Source organism: Talpa occidentalis, unplaced genomic scaffold (genome assembly GCF_014898055.3).
Source record: "Talpa occidentalis isolate TD23 unplaced genomic scaffold, MPIMG_talOcc4v2.1, whole genome shotgun sequence".
Lineage (NCBI taxonomy): Eukaryota > Metazoa > Chordata > Mammalia > Eulipotyphla > Talpidae > Talpa > Talpa occidentalis.
This window is the reverse complement of record NW_026555331.1, coordinates 42,311,899-42,330,318: the sequence shown is the minus strand read 5'-3', so window position 1 is coordinate 42,330,318 and position 18,420 is coordinate 42,311,899. Positions and strand designations below refer to the sequence as shown.

The 18,420-nt window shown below is 35.4% G+C and overlaps 1 protein-coding gene across 13 annotated transcripts in view; it reads left to right on the top strand.

Annotated features, from left to right (window-relative positions):
• Positions 1–18,420, top strand: part of RALYL (RALY RNA binding protein like) — a 610,187-nt gene that overhangs the window by 169,925 nt on the left and 421,842 nt on the right. The window contains exon 1 of one of the 13 annotated variants that reach the window (XM_054692162.1): positions 14,137–14,975. The exons of the other annotated variants lie outside the window; for them this stretch is intronic. The gene's annotated coding sequence lies outside the window, so the exon portion shown is untranslated. Of the gene's footprint in view, positions 1–14,136; positions 14,976–18,420 lie in introns of those variants that run through there. 13 annotated transcript variants of the gene reach the window in all.

Here is an 18,420-nt window from a genome sequence, read left to right as displayed (position 1 = left end):
GATGGAAATAAGAGAATTTTAATTGCTTGAACTTAGAAGCATCAGAGTAGTCAAATCAGTAGAGAAGTAGGCCATAATGCAGAACTCACTACAGATTCTCTTGACCCTGATATTCGTGAATTACTTCATTGCTTATTAATTGAAAGCTTCTTCCTAATTTACATATATCACATGGGTTTACAACATTGTATATGATTTAGAGAAAAAGATCACCCCCTTCACATGTTGTCACTCCACCAAACTCACCAGCAAGGCACCTATTTTCCTCTACTATAGTCCATTATGCATGCTCCCCATTTTGCACACACCCTCCCGCCCCCACTCTGGTAGCCTCATTTCCACAGTCATATTCTTAAGGTTTGTTATTTGTTGGGATTTATCTGACCCTTTGTTTTGTTTCTCTATAATTAACATATAATGACACCATTCAGTACTTGCCTAACTTCTGACTTATTTTGCTAAGCATAATCCCCTCCAATTCCATCCATGTTGTTGCAAATGGCAAGAGTTTAAAAGTATATATATATATGTGTGTGTGTGTGTCCTATAAGCCGTCAAGTTTAGTGCACACTGATGTACAATGTGTGCATGTGTAATTAATAGATCTCATGACTCTCAGACTGTGGTGCCTTCTAGACAACATAGAATCTTCAGGAGCTTAAATAGATGAGTGAATAGTGTAGTTATATCTGTAATAGTTTGTTTAGAATAACTGCATATCCCATTAGCAAACAACCTTAACATTTTGAAGGTGACATCATTGAGGGCAACTATGTTTTTCTTTGGAGATAATTCCACCTTACTTAGTCTGAGGCAATAAGGAATTTATACTTGTGTTCTTAAGTGGGTATAGAACCTTATGTCTTCAGCAGTAGGTTTTGTTTCAGTTTTATTAAACAAATAGGCGATCCTTTTTATACTAACACTTTCCACACAAACCCCAGTATTTTATCCATTTCTCCTCAGATATATCCCATTTATCCTAGGAACTAGGAACATAAGATTAATTTTATGTCAACAGTTGAGAATTCAGATCTTTCTAAACAAATATCTAAACTCGAGATCCCTAAAACGAGTGTTGGCTGACTGTGCTCAGCACAATAAGTTTTAATTACCAGTATTACTAAGGACAGTGTTTAGCATCTTGAAGAAAATATAAGATGAAAAAATGATGTTGAGAAAAATTTTTATGATTTGTTGAAATAGTCTAGCAAAAAAACTATTGACTGAATGATGTTGTTTCTTTGGTGGTTTTGAAGGAAAACAAAATACGGTAACTTCTTTAGAATGTTATTTTGAGAAGTATGTTTTGTTCTTTACTATCCTTAAGCGTCTTAATCAAAAACAGGTTTCCACTTACAGGTTTTACCTGCAAGGTAATGATATTTATGTTATCTCAATTTATACTTTCTTAAGATTCTCTGCAAACTACAACATAAATTTTAAAATGTTGACTAAATAAAGTTAGAATGTCAGCCATTTGGTGTGTTTTGAACTCACAGTATTAAAAAAAAAAACAACTGGTTGTGACTATTAACTCTTTCAATACATATAGCTTGTGAATTAGGTTCTTAGTTTTAAAAGTAAATATGCATTTGGGAGTTTAAGTTCTTTGTTTCTTTAGTATTTCATGTCTTTTTAGGTATAAGAATAAACAATGTATATTTAAAATTCATTCCAGAGATGCTAGCAGCCCTCTGTGTACAATTGACGAGTTTGGGAGACTAGAAAATTAGCATTTGTAAAATCAAACTATGTCTGTAGCTAACTTACTCAATTATAAAATGGGCATAATATACTACACATAAACCATAGCTTTTCATAATAACAAGAATAGTCTGGAATCATTGCTCTTGGAAACTGCCTGCGCTCTCAGTACCTGCACTGCTATTTGCTGCTGCTTCTTTTCTTAGCTCAGTTCCTGTTTCTGTGGTGTCCCAAATCTCATTCTCAGTTAGGCCAGGCTTCAACCTAGATCAAAGAAATTTGCATGTGATCAGTACGTTAACAAAAATAAAATTCTAATTGCCTCCATGGGAAATCTCACTGTAAGAGGCATTGGGGAGATACTTAAAGTTTTAGTAATTCTTTGATGGACTGTTTAATGGTAATTGTTTAATTGTAATTATTATGAATAATAACAATAGCCAGAGAGATGGTGAAATTAGGACTACAGGGTTTTTCATTCATTTGAACAGTGGTTTGTGCCAGCTTGACTGTATAACTTCACTCACACTCAGTGAGGTCAGTAGTTATTAATACGTATAGTTACTAGCAAATAGCAGCAATACTTTTATAATATTTTACTATTATCCATATTACTGTGATTATCTTCCTGATACCAGCTTTAATAATTAAAAATTGAATTCAAGTCAGTGACAAAAATAACTACTGCAGATACTAACTTGTAAAATGAAAAATGTTCAGCTACTGCGCCGTCCTTCAAGATCTATGAATTTGCTTTTGTAGTGGTTGATAATGTTAAACAAATTATTATACTGAGAAATTTCATGTTTTCATTAGATGATTAGCTAATTGTATTTTATCCATTATTCTATTAAATATTAAAATGCTTAATACAGGTATTCTATATGCTTCTCAGTATGTCAGATAATTTATTACTACAGAAAATGCATTTTGGTGTTTGACTTCTGTTAGAATTCTGACTTTTCCCCATTTGATGTAGGAAACTTTCCACCTGAGTTCACTGGGCCATATACCATCTTGCCTCTGAGAATGAGGAACAGATGATGTAAGATTAATTTTGTTCTGATGGCAAGAAATAAAGGAAGGCTAATTCTTTTTGCTCCTTTAGAAAGCAGGGGAAAAGTAGGAAGCAACCAAGGACATGTTGATTCCTGTTTAAAACCCTCAAAGTGGAGAGTAATTAAGGGAAAGCAAAGGGAAAATATGCTTGTCATTCCCATCATAAAGTTGGGGAAGACTGCAGCTGCATAGAATAGACCAACATGAATGGTGGGGGGCCGAGCATAGTATAAAAGCGGTTATCACAAAATGTTTAAGAGAGGATCTAAATAAGCCATCCAGAGTGGCTTAGAGGGATGCAGAAGTTTCTTCTTATTTTGTGATAAGCAACATGAAATACATATTGAGAAGCAATGTTGTATTAAGACCTCTATGACTTTCCTCTACCAATGCTAATGTTTGGGCAGATAAAATAGGAGCTGGTGGAGGGCATGGTTGATTTTAGAAGGTTCAATGATTTCATCCATAGTCAAGGTAAAGCCAAATTGTGAACGAATACTCCTATGTGGTAGTATTAGTAATACAATGAAATGAAATTACAGTATGTCAGCCACAGATCCCATTTAGAGAAGCTAGGAATACTTCCAGTGACCAGGAGGTAAAGGGGATCACCAAAGAAAAAGATAAGACCTAAAGGTCAGCCAAGGTCCTGTCTCCTCCATTCTTAATGAGGGCATCCTCCACCTTCCCCCAAAAGTCACGTTCTTATAGTATCATCTATGATTTTAAAGCTTTACTATTGCATGTAGGTCTTTAATTCACTATGATTTATGCATGTGTATTTGTATGAAGTATACTCAGAATCTAATTTGTATGAAGTATACTCAGAATCTAATTTTACCACTTTCTATTTGGATAACTTCTTGTTACAACACCATTTATAGCACCATTGCTGTCTAACAGTGTCTGTGCCTATCTGTTTATCTGTCTGGCTTTCAGTTGATTCTAATACAGTGGCCATTTATCCATCTCCTTGTAACTTCACACACATTTTTTAATTGTCACAGTTTTATAATTTGTGTTCCCACTCCTGGGAATTTGCCTAAAAAATACAAAAAATGCTAAATCAAAGAGATATATGCATCCACATATTTGTTACAATATTATTAATGTTTACAATAACCAAGAGCTAGAAATAACTTTGTGCCCATTGACTAACTAATGGATAAAGAAGATGTGAGATACACACATACACACACACACACCCATACATGTACACATAGTGGAATACCATACAGCTATGAAAACAGGAAATCCTGCCATTTGCAACAATAAGCCATACACAGAAAGACGAGTAGCATCTCTCACTCATATGTAGTATATGGGCAGATGGAGAAACAAGCATGAACTAAATAAAACAAAAAATAATTTTAAAAAACAAAACAAATCTTGATATCTTGTAAGTAATGAGCTTTACTTTTGTTTTTTCTTTCAAAATTGAAAAAAATATCAAGACTTCTTGGCAGTTTATTCTTACCTTAATGTCAAGTTCTCTAATTCTGTGGGCAAATTTGCCAAGATTTTGGTTGAAACTGTCAATTTATACATAAATTTAGGAACAACAAATATTATTTTATTTGCAACATTGAGTATCTTCCTCCAGCAACAATATGGCAGGCGCAATACTTTTACATTCTTCTTATTCTGGCCTGCTAAAGTCCTTCAATTTATATTTTGTGGATTTAAAATGACAACTCACACATCTTTCCGTAAACATTCCCGGACATCTTATTATTTTGTTATGATTGTGAAAGGGTTTTTTTTCATTTATTTTCACAAATAGTTATTTTTGGTATAGAGGCAGCTTGTTGATTTTCTAGGTTGATAGGGCACCCAACAGCTTTGCACTAGCCACCTTAATTCTGATATTTTACTGATTCTCCGAGGTATACCAAAATAAACTTATAGTTAACAAATATAGTCTTGTCTCTCTCTTTTTTTAAACAAATTTTAATGTTTTTAGAAGTTTAGCTGGATGGAGTCATTGCTATATTCCTAAATGTATATGAATGTTATAAAATGTCATTAAATATTGTGTTTATATTATGGATAGCTATCCTGTATTAAGAAAGTTAGTTTTCTTTTCTAAGAGTATTTCTATCCACGAGTTGTTGCATTTTATTTAGTAATTTTCCCTTTCACTGGGATTATTATGTGGTTTCCTTTCTTAACCTAGTAAATAAAGTGTTTAGTAGATTTTCTTAAGTCATACTCTTGATACAGTATTACTTTATTATCCTTTTTACATTCCCATTTTTGATCTCTGTAATTGTGGGTAGGTATGATCTTTTTTTAAAGATTTGTTTACTTATACAAGAACTGGGGTACAGGGCAGATATGCAGGAGGGTGAGAGGATTCACCAGAGACAGAGCAGGGAACAGAACAGGCAGGCTGGCAAAATACACTGCTGAGGGGAGCAGCGAGGGAGACAGGAGCGGTTTGCTGTGCCATGTGGGTATCTGCCCGGCTGACAGGGATCGAACTCGCATTGTAGAGGCTGCAGACAGCTTCACAGTACCACCCTCAACCGCCTGTGCCACCAGGGAGGCCCGTGTGTATGAGTTTTTAAACTTCACCCAATTCTCAGCATTTGACCTTGTCCTCAACCTCTTCCCTTCTTGTAAATTCCCATGTGCATTTCATCCTTCTTTCAATAATTCTTTTTTTCCCACTTAAAAAATTGAGATAACATTGGCTTACAACAATGCATATGATTCTGAAATAACAAGTGACTTTCCACCTGATCATTATTAATATGCCTGTCTATGTTGCTATTTTTCCAATAAATATTAATGAATTTGTACATAGAGTAAAAACTAGAAATCATCTTTTTAAACACTAAAGTCTGTTGATGACAAAAGTTTCATTAATGATTGAAAATATAATTGCTGCTTAATGTGGTTTTGGATGCCTTTAAATTTCAGGTAAATTATATGATCAAATTAATATCATCAAAACTTATTTTTGCAATAGAGCTATCTTCATTCTTTTTATCTCTATAATGACTGGAAAATCGTACAGAAGAATATCAGAAAATGAACATGTGCTGATTAAAATACATTTAGAGTGTGAATTAAAATACATGTTCCTTATCAACATTTAACTGGCACTAGGATAAAAAAGCACTACAGTATTTTTTATAACTGAAATATAACTGACATCTTTTTTGAAATATTTATTAAGGTTATCTTTAATTTTCCTCATCTTTTAACATTCCCAAGTAAGTCTTGATCTTGCAAAAATCTGTACATAATATATACTAATACATAAAAAAAGTATCCGCTAAGCAGATTATTATAATGACATGGATTATCAAAAATTTGCAATTTAAATTCAATATTACTGCATATATTAAAAGAATTAACTGAAATTAAATGAATTTATTTATTTAGTTAGTGAATAACTAAAAATTTAAAGTTCTTCAAGCTATTTTATATGCTTATAAGAGTATAATTATTCATTTTTATTTAAAAATTAGATGATGCTAAGCATACAGTGTTTGATGAATATAGAATTATATGTCATTGAATTATAAATCATCTTGCCTCCAGCTGCCAACTTGAAATGCCAAGCATTTCACTAAACTTCATATTTCATGTGATGTTAAACCATTTATGGTCCCTGTGCTGTCATATGGAAAACAGCAATATTCATAAACCATTTATGCTTCATGAAGCAAAAGTATTATTTCGTTTGTGAACTTTTTTCATAATAAAGACTGATCAGCTCTCCTCCTCCTTATATTTTTGTGGCTTTAAAAGATGGTTGGTAGTCATATTTCCCATTGAGGTTAAATAATTGATTTTCTGCAGTAGGTGACTATAAGCCCAATGAGGGTAACCAGCAAGCTTATGTTATTTACTCTTATTCTCAGCAGTCACCATAATACATGGTTAACATGAATGAATTCATTTATTTTCAAATATTTTGTTTTTATCTTTTTTGGATGTAATCATTCGTTAAAATGATCCACTCCTATGTCCTCAGCACTGCTTGGTGTCTGAGGGTGTCAGAGGAATATTGAAACATGCTGCTTGCTTTCTGAGGCCTCAGTATGGTTAAACACATAATGTGTATGGACCAGTAGAAGACATATCATTAAGATCCTACTTGAGGGCCTCGCCGGTGGCGCAGCGGTTGAGCGCTGGGTTGCGAAGCTGCCCGCAGCCGGCGCCATTTCGATCCCCGGCTGCTCCCCGGCCACCGGAGGAGGGTCCCACATGGCGCCCAGACCTCTCCTGCCACCCGCTGCTCCCCCCAGCAGTGTACTTCGGTTCTTCTGCCTGCTCTGCTCCCCGCTTTGGCTCTGGTGAATTCTCTCACCCTCCCGCACCTCTGATTGTACCCAGTGCATGTATAAACAAAAACAAACAAACAAATAAATAAAAAAAAAGCCTCTATTAAAAAAAAAAAATCTTTAAAAAAAAAAAAAAAGATCCTACTTGAATATCACAGAATATGTATTTTGTAGGTATTCATCCCTTCCACAGAAAACAGAATCACGCAAGTGATAGCTGAGGAAAGATTTGAGAAGGAATATTTGCAATAAACAGAAAAACTTTGCTTTCCATGTGAATAGAGCAAGATATTGAGTTCTGGAGGAAGGGAAGAGCATAGAGCATAGAGGTGCTAGGAGGACTTGGGGCTCATTAAAAAAGAAAAGATGTTTGGAAATTGGGTGCCCTTTGTGTTCTGATAATAAAGGATTCTGAAAGGCAAATAAAGTACTTTTTATTTAAGGAGAAAAAAATTGGGATGAAATAAATATTTGTAAGGAACAAAAATCACTTAATGATGGTATATTTCAGTAGTGAAGGAAGATTATAAATTGCATAAACTGAAGTCCAGTGTGGAATTGAGTGAGTGACGACAGGGATTGAGTTAGAGATAGCAGAAAAGAATGGGGGGTGGGGGAGATGGAATGATTGATTTCGGATAGATAAATAAAAAAGAGATGAACAAAATAAAACCCAGTCAATTTGGGGTAAAGAAATGAACTGAGGTTCTGCAGATTGAGATAGAAAAATTGAGAGATGAGAATTAGATTTTGAAATAGACTGTTATATGGCTATGTCCCAAATATTAAGGGTGCTACTTAGTGTATTATGTAAAGTAAATTTCCCTGATACATCTATTATAAAATATTCACATGTTGACATAATTTTATTCTCTTTAATTGTGTCTGCCTCTTCTTGAACATTTCTATATTACAAATTTTGTTTAGTTTTCAGTTTCATTTATACAAAGTATTTTATAAATGCCAAAAGTACATCAGTAGACTAGTGCAAGAAGAGTGAATTGTTATAAATCAATTTAAATACAAAATTACCTATTTGAAAAGATATAAAGTTTCCTTTAAAATGGAGATGATAATTCTTGCCCTACCTAGCTCAAAGGGTTGTTTTAAGGATCAGAAGAGACGATGGGTATGAAAGCACTTTGAAAAGTAAAATCCTTTACAAATGCAAGCTATCATCATCATGATTATACAGTGCCCTCTATATGAACCTGAAACAATTTTCAATTTTCATTTATCATGTCACTCTTCTAATTCCTGTAGAGCATGTCTCACAAGATTTTTATCATAGGACTCTATTTTAATCAACGACAAATGCATTGTCATGAAAGCATAATATTGTTTCCATTATAGATATTCTTTGAACTCTGGATGAAGACTAATACACATTTCAAGGACCATTATACTTCTGAGAGTTTTTTCTCATCTCTCTCATTTTACAGCTGCCTTTCCCCATATTACATGGGTACAATGGTATGATTTCATCAGGTAAAGTATCAAATAAAAACTTAACTTTCAATCCCATCCTCTTTTCCCTTACTTCATCTGTGAGTCTGAATTTTCTGAGAGGCACTACCCATGGATTTTACCCCCTAGCATCCAGCAGTCAAGCTGGATATTGAAATTGTTATAAGAAAATGGCAATGGTGGCCTCGTTAGTTAGTGTAGCTTGGCATTAGGACTTGGAACCAACCAGACCCAAAGTTGTTGCGTTAAAGAAAGTTTGATTTCTTATATATCTTTATGCCTCCTCTCCATCTTTTTATCAAATCAGTACTGTCCCAATGCTTGCAGTGTTTGTTTGGGCCATTGACATATTATTGACAATAAGTGTGTACAGTCACATGGGTGAACAAGATTTTGTAACTGCTATCTCCTTTCACCCTCCATATCCCAGAAAGTAAAGCAAATTGTGCAAGTCACCTTCTCTAGATTACTGTGGTTTTCATGTATGTGAGTAATGCTTCTTTTAAATATCATATAGTTGTTTTGGGGGGAGAGAATTTAGGAAGTTTATTTGTTACAATAGTGGACTAATTTTACTTTGTAAACCTCTTAAAGTATTGAAACATTGCTTATCAGAATAGTAAAAGCAAGTGGTTCAATACCACCAACTTCTAAGAGCCATATAAGTGGGTTTTGGGACAAGCCAAATTTTAGATGCACCATTATTTTTTAATAAAGTCATTAAAAACCATCCAATCATATGAGAGAATACAAATGAATGTTAGATGTTATTATTGTTACTCAATATTCTCTATGATTCCCCATTTATCTACTCTCAGTTCTTAGCGCAAAAGGGCTTCTTCTTAGCTTCCTAGGTGCTGTGAGGAATAGCCACATTATTCTGGATTATACCTTCTATCTCCTTTCCTTGTTACCCCTTTGTTGGCCAAGAGCTTCCACAAGTGCTTTCCTCCAAGACTGACTCTCTTTGTAATGGAACTTGACTAAACAGTTCTGAGTTTTGATGCCCCTGGGCCTCTGCATGGCGGTTTTTCAAGCTGCGTCTCTCAGAGCTAGCTAGATAAATCACAGACTTCCCACAGACAGCACCTGGAGAGGTAGCATATGGCTGACCCTGAGCTTGACTATCCACCCATCCACCCATCTCATCTAAGCTTGTTAGCTTTATGTATTAATGGACCTATCGGGGAATTGATTCCATCTTTCCTACTATCATTCTGTCCCCTATTGTTACATAATATTTCACTCTGATAATCTTGCTCTCTCTCTCTCTCTCTCTCTCTCTCTCTCTTTCTCTCCCTCCCTCCGCACCCTCTTCTTCTCCCTCCCTCCCTCTCCATTCCCACTTAGGGAAGAGGGCATCCTGTCAGATATAGGCCTTTTCTGATACTTGGATGAGGTCAGTAAGTCACTGCAGATTTTTAGAGAAAAGAGAAACACTACACTTGAAAATTTTCTGTAATTGTCAGCAGCTCTAAACCTGTAATTACTGTTGCCACTCTGGGAACTTCAAGTGAAACCTCCATAGTTAGCCTTTGCCCTTACCCATCCTGGCTTTCCTGCCATATTTTTATACTATAGCCTTTGGTAACATTCATAATGCAAATAGAAATTTTGAAATTCAGCAAAAGGGTTTTAGAACAGTAAATTTTTTTTTAATGCTTAGTATGCCTCAAAGTCCGAAGAGAAATTAAACTGGTGATAATATAATTATTCATGTTAGCAAAAATTAAGGAAAATTGATGCATTCAGCTTTTGAGTTCATAATTTAAGATTTAAGTGGTATTTTATAACAGCATTTTTAGTATAATTCCACAAGGTAGGCATTATTTTAATTCCATTTTACAGATGAGGATATGAAAGACATTACAGATGAGGATACTAGAGGTCAGAGAGTTGAGAGATTTGTTCAATTCAGCAACTAGAAACTGTCACACTGCAACATGAAACTTCTGCATCCTGTTTAGAGATCCTTATGTGGCAGTGGCCACTTCCTGCTTACTTTCAACCCTTAGCTCCATATCATCTTCAGGGTAAATAACCAAGGAAGGTTTTAAGACTTTTCCTCATATTACTCCATCCTACAACCACCTTTTCCTGCTGCTTCCTTCCCATTACTTCAGCTTTTTGGAACCTCTAGTAGAGCTAATCATTTATAATTTTGTCCCTCCTTTTTACCAGGATAAATGACTACTATTTTTGGTGTCAGATCCTTTGGGAAAACCTAAATGTGTCTAAGTTGGCCTCATATGTATCTTGTGCAATCTGTATTTGAGTCATTACCACCATTCATGTACTATTCTGGTTCTCTTAGATTAAGCTTCTGAGGGCAGCAACTGTCTCTTTCATTTTTGTTTCCTCTTTTTCTTCATCTGTAAAATAAATGTAATAATAGCTACCTTGTAGATTTATTGGAAGGATTAAAGGTAATGTATGTAAGTAAAATAACTAACAGTGCCAGAGATGTGGTAATAAACCTAATAATAATTCATATTTATTAAACTCATTTTTTGTATGCCGGATACTATGGTAGGCATTTAATATGTATTATCTGTAATCCTGTCATGATTTTGTTCAGTAACCTGAACTCAACGACAATATAAGCAAAAAGCCTTTTTTCTTTTCTTTTGTCATCCAGGTAATCAGATATTTGACCCTGCAATTTTGATACATTAGGCAGAAACCATAGTTTCAGACCTTCAGTGGTAAGCATAATTTAATTGCAGTAACTATATCTTGTTTTCAGTTTCTAAAACTTCTTGATTGTCTTGAATTCTAATAAAGTTAAGAATATCTCCTTCCCCCTCAATTCTTGCCTGATCCATAGTAAAAGCCCTGTATTTTGAAATAGTTTTTGATCTGACTGAGATTTTTCTTCTCTCTCTGAATAATCAGTACTTCTGTCATTGGTAGGAGCTGGCTACCATGTGTGGTGAACTGGTAGGCTCTTCAGAGCCCTCACTCCTCCCTGACACTGCTTCTATTTGGGACCTCGGCTGTCTGACTGGATGTAGATATTTTAACTATCACCCATGTCTAGCATACACCTACCAATCCCACTGTTTACTTCTGCTGGAGTTATCTTACTTTGCAAGGTAGTTCTTTTCAATAGGATTTAGAAAAATAACATATAATTCTGTGAAGTGTACTGAACTCATAAGAAATGAAGGTATACTTATCATGCAAAGTGATATAATGTAGGCCTGCCTATCTGCTGGCTTCTCTCCTTGTTCTGCTTCTATTGATACTTCCAACCAACATCCTGCCTTCTGAATTCTCCAAGAGGGAAAAAGGGCAGTTAACTAAACTTTCACATTCTCCCAAATTGTAGGGACCTTGTACGTTGATTCCAGAATCTCCTGATAACAGTGATCATGTGGATATTAGCCTTCACATTTCTGCATTCTGCAAGCCTGTGTTAGAAATGATCGCTAGTCTCTGTCTCAAAAGTGCTCCATCAACTACTCTCAGGTGTCTTGGAAATGGATATGAATGGAGCATGTGTGCAGAAGAGAAGATGAACCAAAAACCCCCTCCCTTGGATGACCTCCTGAAAAGGGTCCCTAGAAGCTGCATTATACAATCTTTTCTTCTAGTGTTCTAAATGTTAGCTGAAAATTTGAAGCAACAGGGAAAAAAAATCCTCCTTCATAACATGTTACATATGAAGATGTTATATCTGAACTGTGACTCTAGAAGTTAAGTTATTTTACTTAGCTTAGTAGAACTTGAAACCCAATCTGCATCTTGGTTAATCTGATCTCAAACTGATTGTTCTGTTCACTGTATCTTTTTCCTCAGTATGTGATTGTTTAATAATTGTATGTGGTTATCAAAGGGAATCTACAAATTGAGAGAGCAATGGAACTCTTTGGGATTTATTTAGATACCTATAAAGGGGAGCTTTCATGCTGTAGGCATATTAACGCCGATCCAACTTAATTGACTCCTGCATTTGTGTTAGTAACTACTAGTCTTTTTTCCCCCTAGTAAGTGAAGAATATTTGATGTAGCTAATGCAGTTCTTAGCTCCTTTTGAGAATTCAATAGCTGTTATATGAAAAGACCACTAGAAGTCAAAGTCAGCTGATGGAACTACTCATAGCTAATAGTGACAACTTCTGTGTTTTGTCAACTGATTTCATTGTATTCAAGTCTCAGTGTTGTTCATCCTTCCATCAACAATCTTCTCATTCAAGGAAATGTCTTTTTCTTAATTATATGTCTCTTACATACAACTAGAAGAAAAACCAAACTTCAAAAGTAGCCTCATTGTGTCAGAGTTGAATATTTAATCAGGAAGAACCAATGTAAAAAGAGTCAACCTATAGCAAAATCTAGAGAATTCTAACTTTAAGTGAAAATTCTTTTTGGCCTCATTATCTCAACTTTCAGATTTTATATTAAAAATTCTGACAAATGATCACTGCAAAATAGTTTACTATAGCACAGTAGTTATCCCTATTTTCCTTTCATTGTTCACAAAGAGAAAAATTGGAATATATCCCAGGAATCTTTAAGGAATTTTAGAAACTATTCTCTCTGTAAAGATTAACTAGTAAAAATGCCACTATAAATGTGTGATTCAAAATTTAGAAATGTTAAAGTATTTTAACTTTCTCTTAGAAAAATTATTTATTTGTAGAGAAAATCTGTTAAACAGGTTTACATACAAAGTTATGTATAAAAAGCAAAAAAAAAAATTAACCACATTGCTTTGCATGGCTTCATATCTTTACATCTAGTACATTTGTAACACATAGTGAGCATTGAAAACATATCTATATATGATATTCTTTTTTTAAAGTTTATTTATGCATATAAGAACTGAGGTACAGACCAGAGGTGCAGGGAGTGAGAGGATTCACCAGAGACAAAGTGGGGAACAGAACAGGCAGACTGACTGAAATACACTGCTGAAGGGGACAATACAGGAGAGGTCTCCTGTGCCATGTGAGTTGCTCCCTGGCCGGGGATTAAACTCGTGCTTCAGAGGCTGCAGATAGCTTCACAGTGCTGTGCTTAACCCCTTGAGCCACCAGGGAGGCCCTATATATGATATTCTGTTTTTTAAATTGTATTACGTTTTATTGAGATAACATTGGCTTATACCACTATGTATGATTTAGGGTTATAAAGAAGACCTCTTCAGGTATATGTTATCACTCTGTGTCCACCACCAAGTCACCTGTAATCTTCCACCATAGACCATTGGGTCCCTCTGGTCCCTTAATCCTCACCAAGTACCACGCCCACCCTCCCTTTCTGGATAATGTAATATTTTAGCAAGAGAAACCTGATCAGGGCCTCCCCAGTGGCGCAGCGGTTGAGCGCTGGGTTGTGAAGCTGCCCATAGCCTCTGCAGTGCCGGTTTGATTCCCGGCTGCTCCCTGGCCACCAGAGGAGGGTCCCACATGATGCGCAGCCTCTCCTGCCGCCCGCTGCTCCCCTCAGCAGTGTGCTTCGGTCCTTCTGCCTGCTCTGCTCCCCGCTCTAGCTCTGGTGAGTTCTCTCACCCTCCTGCGCTTCTGACTGTACCTAGTGCTTGTATAAATAAATAAATAAATAAATATAAATCTTAAAAAAAAAGAGAGAGAAACCTGATCAGTAGTTGCCTGAGGGAATCAGGGAAGAGGTTTTGTTGAAAAGGGGCACACAAATATTTTCAGAAGTCGGAATTACTCTATAACTTAATTTTGGTGATGCTTCCATGAATGTTTAGCAGCTCTGAAATTTATCAAATGGTACACTTACAATGTGGGAGTATTTTTTATCTACATTATACCTCAATAAACCTGGGGATGTGGAGGAGGAAAACAAACTTTCTTGTTGAGTTTAAGCTATTTTATTTGTAATATATTTTATTGCGCTAAACTGTTTAGGATTGCTGTAGACAGTCTAAATATGTTCTACATAGAATAACAATATGATCTCAGTTTCAAATAATCTTAAAGATCATTTAGTTTTATCTTTCCTTTATTCACTCTTCACCTGGTAAACTTAATTAATGAGCTGCTTTCCGTGTTTCAGGAATTGTGTTAGTTGCTGAATACATGGACTCGAATAAGGCATAGCTCATGCCTCAGAGAAGTGAATTAGTTATCTATTGCTGTGTAACATATTACTCCAAAATTTAGCGGCTTAAAACATATTTTTCATCTCACAGTTTCTGTGAGCCAAAAATCCAGGATCTCCTTAGCCAGTCCTCTATTTCAGGATGTCTTATAAGACTGCAGTCAAGATGTTAAGCAGACTTGGGATCTCATCTGAAAAACTCAACTATTAAAGGATCTTCTAAATTCCCTACTATAGCTTCTGGCAGTATTTGAGTGCTGTGGAGGAATGACCTCGGTTCCTTGCTGAATATTGATTGGAAGCTGCTCTGAGATGCCTGGCAGGTGACTTTCCAATGTGACCCCTTCCTTGAACAGTACTGAGAAAGAAGTAAGTAGTCAGTTAGGGAAATGAACTTGCAGTGTTTTATAACTCAATCATAGAAATAACATCCCATTAACCACATACTATTAGTTAGAAACCAGTTACTCAAGAGAAAGGAATGAACAAGGACATCAGCACTGGAAAGTGAGGACATTTGCCAGCATCCCTTAAAAGCTGTTCATCATAGGAAGCCTAGTGGATTCAATTCACTATCCAGATTTAATCCATCAAGAAGCCATCTAGCAAGTACTTAAATCCTCTGCATTATACATAATAGTGTGTGAGGATGGAGGTTTCATAATCAGACTCCTTTTCTTTACATTTTGTTTCTAGCACTTAGCCTTATGGCTGAGACTATATTAAACTCTTTAAGCATTAGTTCCCTCATCATAAGATGGTGAATATCTGATAAAGTTTATTTGAAAATTAAATACAATAATGAATATAAGGCTCTGAACATGGTTCTGGCAAGTAATAATATTCAATTTTTTTTTCTGTTACTTAAGTACAGATATTATTCCTGACATGAAATCTAGTTCTCTGAAACTTCTTTAAGTGTATAAAATGATACTGCCTCAACTATTAATATGGAAGGCATTTCCTGGTTTTAGAGAAGATTAGTTTGAAAAAAATTTAATCATATTAAAATTGTTGAGACTGTATTCTATTTTTTATAATCAAGTCATATGGGGTCTGATATTTAATATATATTTCTGTTAAGCAATTAGAGATAGAATAATGGCTTCCCAACAGATGCCTACCTCATAATCCCCAGTACCTGTGAACAGTTACCTTGTCTGCTAAAGAGGCTTAGATAATGTAATTAATAAAAGCCTTTAAGATTCCTGCCAGTGAACCCATCTCCTGGCACTGATTCAGTCAATGAATGTGTACAGCCTCTAGAAACTAGAAAAGTCAAGGAAAGGTTTCTCCCCTGGAGCTTCTAGAAGGAATGCACACTGCCTGCACCTTAATGTTAGGCCTTTAGGATTCACTTTGAACTCCTGACACCCAGAATTAAAGAGAATACATTTGCATTATTTTAAGTCATTGAATTTATGGTTAATTTGTTACAGTAACTATAGGAAACTAGTATAAACATATATAATAACACTGTCAAATGACCTCTATTTTGGTAATTTAATTAAAAACCCTAAATTCATTCACTATGTGAATCACTGCAGATAGTTACCTACTGGAACAGAATGTGAAACTTTTTATTGGTTCCAGGGAATCATAGGCAGGCTAGCTTCTAACTTTCCTCATCTAGCCAACTAAGCCTTTACTCATCTAGCCTACTAAGGGTAGCAGAGTCACATAAAAGCAGATGCTGGTGTAACTTATGTCAGAGCTACTACGTTTATTGATTGTCGTAGTTTCTTTTAAACTGGGTCTCTGGACACCACTGGAATTTTAAGAAACAACATAAGAATAAAACACTTGAATGTGAATATTTAACAAATGTTATATTCAAAAAAGTGCCTTTCCTAGTAATAATCTGTGGGGTCCTATGTGTATATCGATTGCAGGCATGCAGGAAGCTGCCCCCATAACTGTTCCTCCTGCTTCCTGGGAGTATTCAGTGTAGAGAGACCAATGCTCCTTTTTGTGGGTGAGGGGGAAAGCTGTAATAGCTTCTATGCCATTATTTTTGAAACTCTAGAGTTCATTAAAACTCTCTTTGGCTTTCTTCACTGCCATCTTTCTTCCTCCTTATGAATTATTCAAGACAGATTTCAGTTGAGGTAAATAGTTTGATTTGAAGGTTTTGTATCTGGATTTAGATGCAACAAGAAGTGTTAAATGCTCAGAATTTTAAGTGTACAGAATGGCACAGACTCAGCTATTAAGATGGAAGACATTTGCTGTTAACGCTCTGGGGCTGCTGTTGCGACTTCAGCCTGGTGCTATTTGTCATTCTGAAGTAGGTAGGCATTATGATGCCTGCGGTATAAATCAGGCTTTACAGAGTGCTCAGTCCCCAAGCACTTTGAACATTCTAATCCACTTCTCAGTTAACAGAACACTTTTTGATTTTACAAAGTAAAGTTTCCCTTTTTTATTTAACCTTGCCTATTCATTATTAATCTCTATTAAATATTTTCCAGGTATTATATACCAAACAACCAAACATTTTTAGCCGATATGTTTCTTTTGGGTGAAATGGGTTAGAAGTTTTGAGTTCTTCCAACAAATATTGTGAAAGCTAAAAGGACCTAGGAAACATTTCAATTTTATAAAACTCAAGGAAAGTCCAATTCCTCCTTTCGTGGCAGCCATCCCTTGCTTCCATTCTGTCTCTTAAATTTAATTTTTTAAACACTTAGTTCATAGAGTTATAGATCTGAAAAAATGATATATGGAACCCATGACTGAAAACTACATTGCTTTGGAACTAATGGGAAGAATTCTTTCAGTGCAATGTAACACATTTAAAAACCAACCCAAGGAAATCTTATTATAGTTCTGTCATCTGCTAAAATTCACTTCCCTAATTTCAGTTTCCGTTAAAGCAATATACATAAAATTATGTTCATGAAATTATGCCCAGGTGGTACTGCTTTTTAGGCAAGGCATTTTATTCATGTTCTTTGCTCTAACACAATTTCATTAGCATTAGGAGTTTCAATTACTACAGAATAATAAGAACTCACATATATTATTTCCTATATGCTAGAGAGTATGATAAATACATGTATTATGTAAGTGAATGTATTATATAAGTGAATCACAATAATCTTCTGAAATACTTTTTTTTTAGCATCCCATCTTGCAGCTAGAAAGTTGCTTGCAGAGCACAGTCTTGACTCATTCTGTTTAAATTCAAAGTCCATGCTCTTAAATGCTCTGCCAGTGATTGCAAATTCAAATATGTACAAGGAACATAAATTTATAAAGTTGCCTGGTATAATCAATATGGAGTGCTGGGGACTATAGCAAATTTCTCAGAATTTAAATGTATTTATATTTAAACAAAACACTGGGCAACCAATACATATTTGCATGCTGTGTTCAGCTTTCAGCTCTTTGCTGCTTTCAAAAGCATTCATTGGTATGCATAACTATTCCTTTATTTTAGCCCTACTCAAATTTTATCAGGGAATATAAAGATTAAAGAACAGAACTTTGTTGTCCTATCATCCTTTCATGGCAAGTCCTATTCACCAGCCCACTCATGTGGACTCTGTGGTCTTGGGACAGAAGAAGAATCTTCTCATCTGAGCCTGAGGGAGATATTGAAATTAGAAGAATGTTCACACATTTTCCCTGAAAAGTCAGGGAAAAGTTGAGTTATGAAGATGGCACATAGTTGAATGAACTAGAAGTTCATGTTAGATCTAATCTGCAAAATTAGTTGGCTGTGACCTTGAGCATAAGAGTGATGCCTCTAGTGAAGGGAGCTGAGGCGGTACTTTTAAGCCAGTTAGTTTGTAGGTGATTGTATCAGCCA